General features: G+C 28.4%; 1 protein-coding gene across 3 annotated transcripts in view; it reads right to left on the bottom strand.

Annotated features, from left to right (window-relative positions):
• Positions 1–8,816, bottom strand: part of LOC108685209 (tyrosine-protein kinase PR2) — a 330,449-nt gene extending 321,633 nt beyond the window's left edge. For all 3 annotated transcript variants that reach the window (XM_018189894.1, XM_018189897.1, XM_018189895.1), the window contains exon 1: positions 8,480–8,816. The gene's annotated coding sequence lies outside the window, so the exon portion shown is untranslated. The remainder of the gene's footprint in view (positions 1–8,479) is intronic.
• Between the last annotated feature and the right edge of the window lie 557 nt (positions 8,817–9,373).

Here is a 9,373-nt window from a genome sequence, read left to right as displayed (position 1 = left end):
TGGTCACTGTATATATATATATATATAAATGCTTAATTTATGTATCTGAATTATTCCATCGTATGCGATAGTTAAACACGTATAGCGATTTATGGGACATACCCATACGATTATTGGACAAACCATTACAGCATGGCGTACTTGTACTTTTACGCCTTCTAATTTTTACGAAGAATTTTTGTCAACAACAGCAGGAAGAATGAAGAATATAAGAATTTTAGAGTGACATTTTTATTCGTCATAAAAAATTGATTTAAAATAATCTAAAATAACAGTCATTCACTTTTCACTCTATATATATTTATATAATATTTAATCAAAGTAGAAAAAATTATTTTATAAATTATTTATGTATATACTTGTAGTATAAAAAATTATACGTTCAAATTTACCACGTAACGATGACATATGCTTATTAATTATTTCTAACTGGCTAATGGGCGTGAATGTGCGCACGAGCATATTCTTGTTTTTACATCATGATTTTAATATCATTTATTATCAATAATTAAAATATAATAATTAAGATTAAATACAATTATTTCAATGAATCAATTAATGAAGACTCTTTTACTTAATAACAAAATCATAACAATATGAATGAAATAAATTATAAAACGATGGGCATTACGAGTCAGCGCTAAAAATTAATTGCGCAAAAAACTTATAAAAATACTGAAAATTTTGAATACATTTCGGCTCCGTTTTGAATCATCTTCAGCACAAATTTGATAAATAATAATAAATTAAAATACAATATTGTAGAAACACATTCCCATTACGTGACTGTAATGTGAGGAGCTCCAACATCTTGAATGTTGTACCAAACAGTTGCACAGTTGAATAGAAGTATGATAGTCAGTATCAAGCTAAAGAATATTAAGAAAGATTTTAATGTGGTAACATATTATAATGAATGAAGAATTTGGAAAAAATCATAATAGTGCTTACCACATAGCTGTAACTGTACATCATAATAATCGTCAAATTTAATACGAATCAATCTCAAAGGTCATCACAAATTAAAATTAAAATTAAAATTAAAGAATAAAAGAGCAGTTATGTTGGACAGAAATGAACAGAAATAGTTGTTAGACAGAAATGATTCCTTAATTTTTCATCAATTTCCATTTCCAAAAACATCCAACATCTTTTACAGTTAGATAAGATTTCTTGTTTCCAAAAGTAGGTATTTGATTGTGGAATTCATTAAAAATATTGAAAACAATATTAAGAAATTTCAAACTTCTGCATAACACAGTAAGAATTCCACCAATCATTAATAGGTTATTAAATTTCAACTACAAAAGAATTGGATTCACAGCAACTTATTAAAACTATCTCGTTTTACTAAACAATTCATAATAAATAACCAAAATATTGTTTGTATTAAGGCAGATAAAGGCAATTTAACTATGGCAATAGATAAAGAGACTTATAGAAAAAAAAAATCAATGCAATGGTTCTTGATGAGGATATTTATCTTAAAATTTTTTTAAAATCCAGTTAACAAAATTAATAACAACTTGAAAATAACCTACAGGATGGAAAAAATTTGAATATATTTCTGAACAGATATACAATATGGTTATACTGTAGCGATGCAATTTATATAGAGTTTATGGTCTACAAACAATCACCCCTTAGAATAATAGTTGTGTCCAAAAAATTGATCGAATTACCTTCACTTCCAAAATAAACTGCAATCTTTGATGAAAAGAGTTAAATTTGACAAGAATGCAATTCACTTCAGAGAAAAGTAAACGTAGGACAATTTCATCAACGTACCTATAGTAAAAAGACACGGGGAAATTAATGGAGCTCAGCACACTGTTTTCCAAATCCTGCATAACTAGGTCTGCAATAATAATGGGGAATCCATCGAGGTACTAAATGTCTATTTATAGAATTGACCATCAAAAGTAACAAAGTGGAATCTAAGACAAATTGTGCTATTAAAAATTCTTCTTTAGAGATATTGTAATTCTTACAAATAGAATTCCATCTGTTTGAAAAAGCAAGTCCCTCGGTACGTTAGTGAATAGCGATATCACGTCAAGAGACACTAAACTGTAACCCGAGTCAATTTTAATATTTTTCAATCTTTTTACCAAGTCAAAGCTATTATTAATGGCTAGGAGTTTTCGGAATATCCTTAATCAAATCAGGTAGGAATAACGCTAAATTATACAGAGAGCTATCAAAGAAAACTATAAGTCTGTATGGACAATTCGGCTTATGTACCTTTGGTAGGCCATAAACTTTAGGTAAATTGCTATCGTTACAATATAATCATTTGTATATCTGTTCAAAAATGTATCCAGATTTTTTCCATCCTGTAATTTTTTTAAGTTGTTATTAATTTTGTTAATTGGATTTTTAAAAATTTTAAGATAAATATCCTTATCAAGGAGCATTGCATTGATTTTTTTCTTTGTAAACCTTTTTATCTAGTATCACAATTAAATTGCCTTTATCTGCCTTAATAAAAATAATAATTTGGTTGTTCTTTATGAATTGCTTAGTATAAGATGAGAGTTTTAGTTTTAATAAGTCGTTGTGAATCTTTTTATGAAATTTAATAACCTATTAATGATCGAATTAACGAACGAGTTCTTACTATATTATGCACAGAAGCTTGAAATTTCTTAATATTGTTTTCAATATTTTTATTGGACAATTGTACAAATTAGTCCGGTCCGTTTTTTGTGCATTATTTCAAAACAAAATGAATAAATAGATCAATTAAAGTATTGTCCATCGCTGCCTACTATTTTTTCTCTCAGGCAATTTTTGAATTCCATCTCGAAAAAATGACTCGTCTTTGGAGGCGATCCAATTTTGGAGCCAATTTTCGATTTCTACGAAAGAAGTGAACCGGTGACTTGCTGCATCTTTCGGAACAACCAGTAATCAGAAGGAACAATGTCCGGAGAATATGGCAGGTGCGGTAAAACATCCCATTTGAGCGTTTCCAAATATTTTTTTTACGACTTTAGCGACATGAGGCCGAGCGTTGTCATGAAGAAGAATAATTTTATCATGTCTTTGCTCATATTCCGGTCGTTTTTCTCGTAATGCACGACTCAAATGAATCAGTTGTACAATTGATATCGATCGCCATAATGGAATCGCCAGGTTTTAGCAGCTCATAGTAAACAAGATCTTTCTGGTCCCACCAGATACAGAGCATGATCTTTGAACCATGAATGTTCGGCCGTGGTGTTGAGATTGAGGTCGATGACAACGATTGACCGAGTTTAGCGTAGTATTTTTTCTTCTTGTGATTGTCGTAGAATATCCACTTCTCATCTCCAGTCACAATCCGATGCAAAAAAACTTTTTCTGTTGTCTTTGAATCAGTTGTTCACAAGTGAAAAATCGCCTTTCAATGTTTCTCGGTTTCAGTTCATAAGGCACCCAATTTCCTTGTTTTTTAATCATAGCTCTCAATCGTACAGAAACGGCTTGTTGAGTTACTGCCAATGATTCTGCAAGCTCCTCTTGCGTTTGACTCTGATCTTCTTCGAATAATGCTTCTAATTCTTTGTCTTCGAATTTTTTTGGCTGTCCAGAGCGAGGCTTGTCTTCAACCCTGAAATCTCCATCCTTGAAACGTCGAAACCATTCCCCACATGATTTATCAGTTGGAGCAGTGTCACCATAACTTTGACAAGCATTCGATGGGCTTCAGCCGCACTTTTCTTCCAATTAAAGCAGAAAACCAAAACCTCCCGCAAATACTGCTTGGTTAACACAAAATTCGACATTTCAAACACAGTAAAAATTAAGGTTTTTGAATGAAACTCAAAGCAATATAAACTGAATATTATTAGCAGATGTTTAATCTCTCTGAAACCGCCAAAATCAGCTGTCACTATGAACCATTCACAACAGCTGGAGCCATCTTTAGGGAAACGGATCAAACTAATTTGTACTCTCAATAATGAATTCCATAATCAAATACCTGCCTTTGTAAATTGAAAGCGAGAAATTATCTAACTGTAAAAGTATTGGATGTTCTTGAGAATGGAAATTGATGAAAAATTAAGAAACCATTTCTGTCTAACAACCATTTATGTTCATTTCTGTCCAACATAACTGCTCTTTTATTCTTTAACTTTAATTTTAATTTTAATTTGTGATAACCTTCGCATTAAATTTGACAATATATGATGTACGGTTATGGTGACGTACGTGGTAAGCACTATTATAATTTTTTCTAAATTCTCCATCCATTATAATATATTGCTACGTTAAAATCTTTCTTAATATTTTTTAGCTTGATACTGACTATCATACTTCCACTCAGCTATACAACTGTCTGATACAACATTCAAGACATCGATGATGGAGCTCCTCACCACATTGCGGTCATAATCACGTAATGGGAATGCGTTTCCACGATTTTAATTTATTATTATTTATCAAATTTGTGCTGAAGATGACTCAAACGAGCCAAAATATACTCAAAATTTTCAGTATTTCTATGTTTTTTGCGTAATTGCTTTCTAGCGCTCCTAATGTCCATCGTTTTTTGTATACTTTTATAATTTTACCAATAATTTAAAATAAGATACTTATATAATAAGATAGTAATTGCGTTTAAATTTCGGAAAATGTTATTTATAAAAGTAACACAAAATTGCGTTAAGTATATCATATAGACAGTAAAAAATTAGTACATTGATACTTCTAAATGGCGCAACGGCTGAGATATGAAACTCATAATCCTAAGGTCCCAGGTTAAAATCCCGGTAAGTAAAAATATAAAATAAAATTGTGATAAAAAATTACAATTAATTAATTAAAGTTATCTATGATTTAGGTACTGTTGATAAAAAATAATAAATTAAAAAAAAGATTTTATATATACTTTTAAATCCTATTTTGTAAAAATTTCTGGAAAAACTCTTCAGTAACTGGTCAGAAACTGGCATAACTGGCTAGAAACTGACTGGATTTACTACCCAGTTACTACAAGCGTCGCTCAAACTGATCAAAAACTAGTCAATAATCAAAAATCTTGACCGGTTACTGGCCAATTTCTGGTTTATTTTCTACTTGGATAAGAATCTGAGCACAAAAATTGTCAACACTTACAAGGAGAGGCTACGTTCTGCTCTTCACCGATTGATTAAAATTACAGCAATGTTAGAGGAATCTATCAAATATCTGTACAACCGTTCCCGCTAATGGACCTTTAAAAGCCGAGTAATGAGTATTTAAAAATATACCAAAACTCTAATAACAGCCTATATCTCGGAAAATATATATTTTTAAGAAAACCACTTAGTCTTAGAAAAAGTGATAGAGTTTAATAAGATGTATTTACTAGTTTTATTGGTTTGATAGTATCGTCTAGTCAAGGTTGTGTTTGTTGTTACACTGGTATATTATTTCGTGCAACGATTACCGCGCCTGATACTTATTTGCCCTTTTTTCACTTAATTTCTTTCAATCCTAGTTATTTTTTGGCATTATTTTTGGTTACCTTCCTGATAATATTAGGGTTTATGAGACCCTGCAACTTTATCTCTGGACTAAATATGTATCTTTTAGCTCAAAATGTGTGAAATTTATATCTCGAAGTCAGATAAAAACAGATAAATATAAAGCAAATAAATATTTTATTTTCAATTAATTACAATGCTTCAAAGAAATTTTATTGGAAAAATTCGCAAGAAATGACTACTTTGGATAAAAAATTCTCAAATTTTTAAATTTAATATCCAAACAAAAATCTGTAGGATTTTTTTAGTTGACTAACAAAAAAATAGTACAATATGAATTGCTCAAAAAAGTATAATTATTTGAACTATCGAAAATCGACATTTTCAAGGAATCTACATATTTTAAGTTTACAATTAAGTTACAATTAATAAATAAAATTTTATTATTTAAATAATATAAAAGAATAATATAAGTAAATAAAGATTCGTACATGTATAAATATTATTATAGTATGTATAATTAAGTTTATTAGGATTTAATTTAGAAAATGCAACACTCGCTCTAAAGCAATAAATTTGCCCCAGCCGAACGAAGACTGACAGAAATTATAAAATTTCTACTATTTATTACATTGAAATATAATTCTTTTTAGGTTTACACTTTCGTATACTATTTTTATACTATCCAAAACTCAATAAATGTATATTTAATAAAAAATAAAGATACCCAGAATACCGAAAACTTATAAATTAATCACATTAATTCTAAGTACCTTCTTTGAACTTATCGTACATTTTCACATCGAGAAACGCAAAAAAAATCTTTGCAAGCTTATCATGTCTATAGACAGTTAAAATTTTTTTTTAGCCTTCAATCTGGATCTTCAAATTATATTATAAAAAAATTATAGCAATGTAAAAAAATCGCAGGATACATTGTATACTAGGGTTAAGAGAGAAATATATATATATACATATGTTAAAACTCAAAATTAGCCAGTAAACTAATACAAGATATCTATGCGTAAAACAATAATTTAAGTATAAATAAATAAGACTTTCAATTCTGTTTTAAATTGTCTTTAATTGAGTACAATATAAAAGATGAATAAATATTTCTTTTACAGTAACAGCATATTATTTAACCTCCTCGTCGTTCTTCTGAGTCAAAATGATTAAATGACCCGAACATTTTTCACGCTAGATTTCAGAACCTTCCTGACATCGGGAAGATACGTACCTGCCATTGACTGGAAGTTTAAAGCTTCACCTATCGAGATGCTTAGCTTTTTAATCAGAGTATTTATTGTTAATATGCGTCTAGTAGCTATTCGCGCAAAAAGCGCGAATAGCTGCTAGACGCATTTTTTTTTCTCGGATTAAAGTGTCAGCATGTGTCGTTTTTGTTAACAAATTTATGAATTATATTTTTGCATTAAATTGCAAATGTAGATTGTATTCTTCAAGGATAAAAAAAACGATGGGGAAAAAATTGTCCATTGTGTCTATGATCCATGTGTGATAAACACTCTCTAAATCTGAAAGTGAATAATCTAAAAATGGCATATTTGATACTGAATTATCATATTAACACATTTGGCATTGGATAATTAGTGAAATTCAACTATAAAAGAAAAGAAGTTTGAGAAGTTTTTTTATATAATTAAAATATCGATATTTACACGTTCTAACACATTGTAATTTTACAATACCATATAGATTGAATGCACTATACTTATACACTGGAGGTTCGCTGTAGGTTAGGGATACTACATTTCATTCATTAATTAACAGTGATATACAATATTTGATACTGAGTCAGTGATTATTTACTGATTCAGATTTAGAAAGCAGACTCTATTTGTATACTGACATGCTGTAGCAAAAAGTAATGTTTTCTATATATTTTTTGTATTTTTTTACATTTTTCACTTATATTTATCTTCAGTATTAATAACAATAATAATTTTTATATTAACTTAACCCAAAAATAGTTATATAATAACTTAAACCAAAAATAGTTTTTTTACCTAAATTTAACATCTTTTTACATCTAAAAGATGACCATCTTCTACCTTCAAAATAAATACTTTTTTTCAAACAGTATGTATAACTTTTTTTCTTTTAAAGTATCATCTCAAGAGAATTAGATTAAAACTGCATTTAAAATATTATAAATATTATATTATAATATTATAAATTTAAAAAATTATGATTTTTTTAAATAAAACAGCAAATTTTTCCGAACACATTTATGATTTTTTTGTGTTAAAATTAAATTTTTTACTAAAACATCATTATTCCATTTTCTGAAAGAATAAAATTATATACTATAATTTTTTGAAATCATTGAATTTAACTATTGATTACACTATTGAATTAACACTATTCATTTGATTTAAAGATGGATCAAGTCTTTAATGATTAGAGTAACCATTGTGTGGCTTTATTGAAGTGTCATCATGAAGATTAAATGATTACTTGAGGGACATCATGAAACTAATATCCCTAAAAAATATATAAAAATTCCATAATTCTACTTTAATTTGTGTATAAATTATTTCAACAAATTTAGTTTCTCATAAATAAAAAAAAATGTGATAAATTTAAACTACAAACATCTTCAGTATTTGACAGAATACTTGAATCACGTAACCAAATAAAATTAAAATACATAAACAGTCAAAAAAATAATTTAAAAGTATCAATTAGAATTAAAACTTACAATGATAATAGAATTATGATAAAAATCCAGATAAAGTCCAAAATAAATTCAGTGTAACATGACGAGATCGGTACATAACAAAAGTAATAAGTGAGAGAAATAAACTTTCAGTAATTCTAAAAAAGATGATTTTTTTTTAATTGTACCTCTCTAAATTTTTATATTTGCAATATTAAACAAATTATATATATATAAAAGAAATATGTAGCAAAATAAGCAAAAAGTGCAGTAGAATATAAAAAATGAATAGATTACAGAATTCGAATTCGAAATTAGCTTATTCATCAATGTCATATCTTACAATTTCGTCGAAATTCTCAAATCACGAGAAAAATTCCTCTCTTGTTCATAAATTACTATCTTCCTTTTTTCTTGGCTCTGAAGATTCGATGCAACAGCTGTCACTTTTTTCACTTTTTTAAATTTCCGTTTCGTTCTGCCTCGATTAGTTTTAACGAAAATAACGAGATCTGGTTTGATTACAGCTTTGAAACTTTATAATCTTCAATCTGCACATCAATCATTGCATAAATAAACAATAGATACTTATAATAGAAACAGTAATAGAAAACTACGTTGCGTATTCTCTACGTATTACAGAAATCGACACATAGAACTACAATCAACTATCATATAGCATTGTCAGAGCGAAATCTAAGAAAAGTCATGCCGGGCTTTTTTCTATTACTGAAATCGCCCGTACACTACCGCCAGTACATCCATTTCTAGTTTGGGAACTATGTGGCTACATCCATTTTCTGATACTGTCGATAAAAGTCATAATCACCGACGAGATATGGCTCCTGCACACAATCATGGAAACGCTTACCGCGCGGCAAAATGAGACGTATTAATTGATAATTTAATAAATATTTTATTAAATTTAATTTTGCACATTGCGTATGTAACTTTTTTCTCTTTTAATGAAATAAGGAAATTTTATTTTGAACTTTGTATGTGATATCTTATAATTTCTAGATTTTTTTTTATAAACAATTAGTGTTACAAGAAAAGTTGTGACATTGGATAAATAATGCCAAAGGATGTAAACAGTTTCTAAAGTTTATTTAATAATATATTTCTTTTCGATAACAAAGAAAACTAGTTTTATTAACTAATTTTATTGTTTCCGTAAAGAATTTATTTGTTTCCATGCTTATGATTTAATACGTATTTAAATTGTGACACATTTTGT

This window comes from Atta colombica, unplaced genomic scaffold (assembly GCF_001594045.1).
Source record: "Atta colombica isolate Treedump-2 unplaced genomic scaffold, Acol1.0 scaffold147, whole genome shotgun sequence".
NCBI lineage: Eukaryota > Metazoa > Arthropoda > Insecta > Hymenoptera > Formicidae > Atta > Atta colombica.
This window is presented reverse-complemented; position numbering and strand designations above follow the sequence as displayed.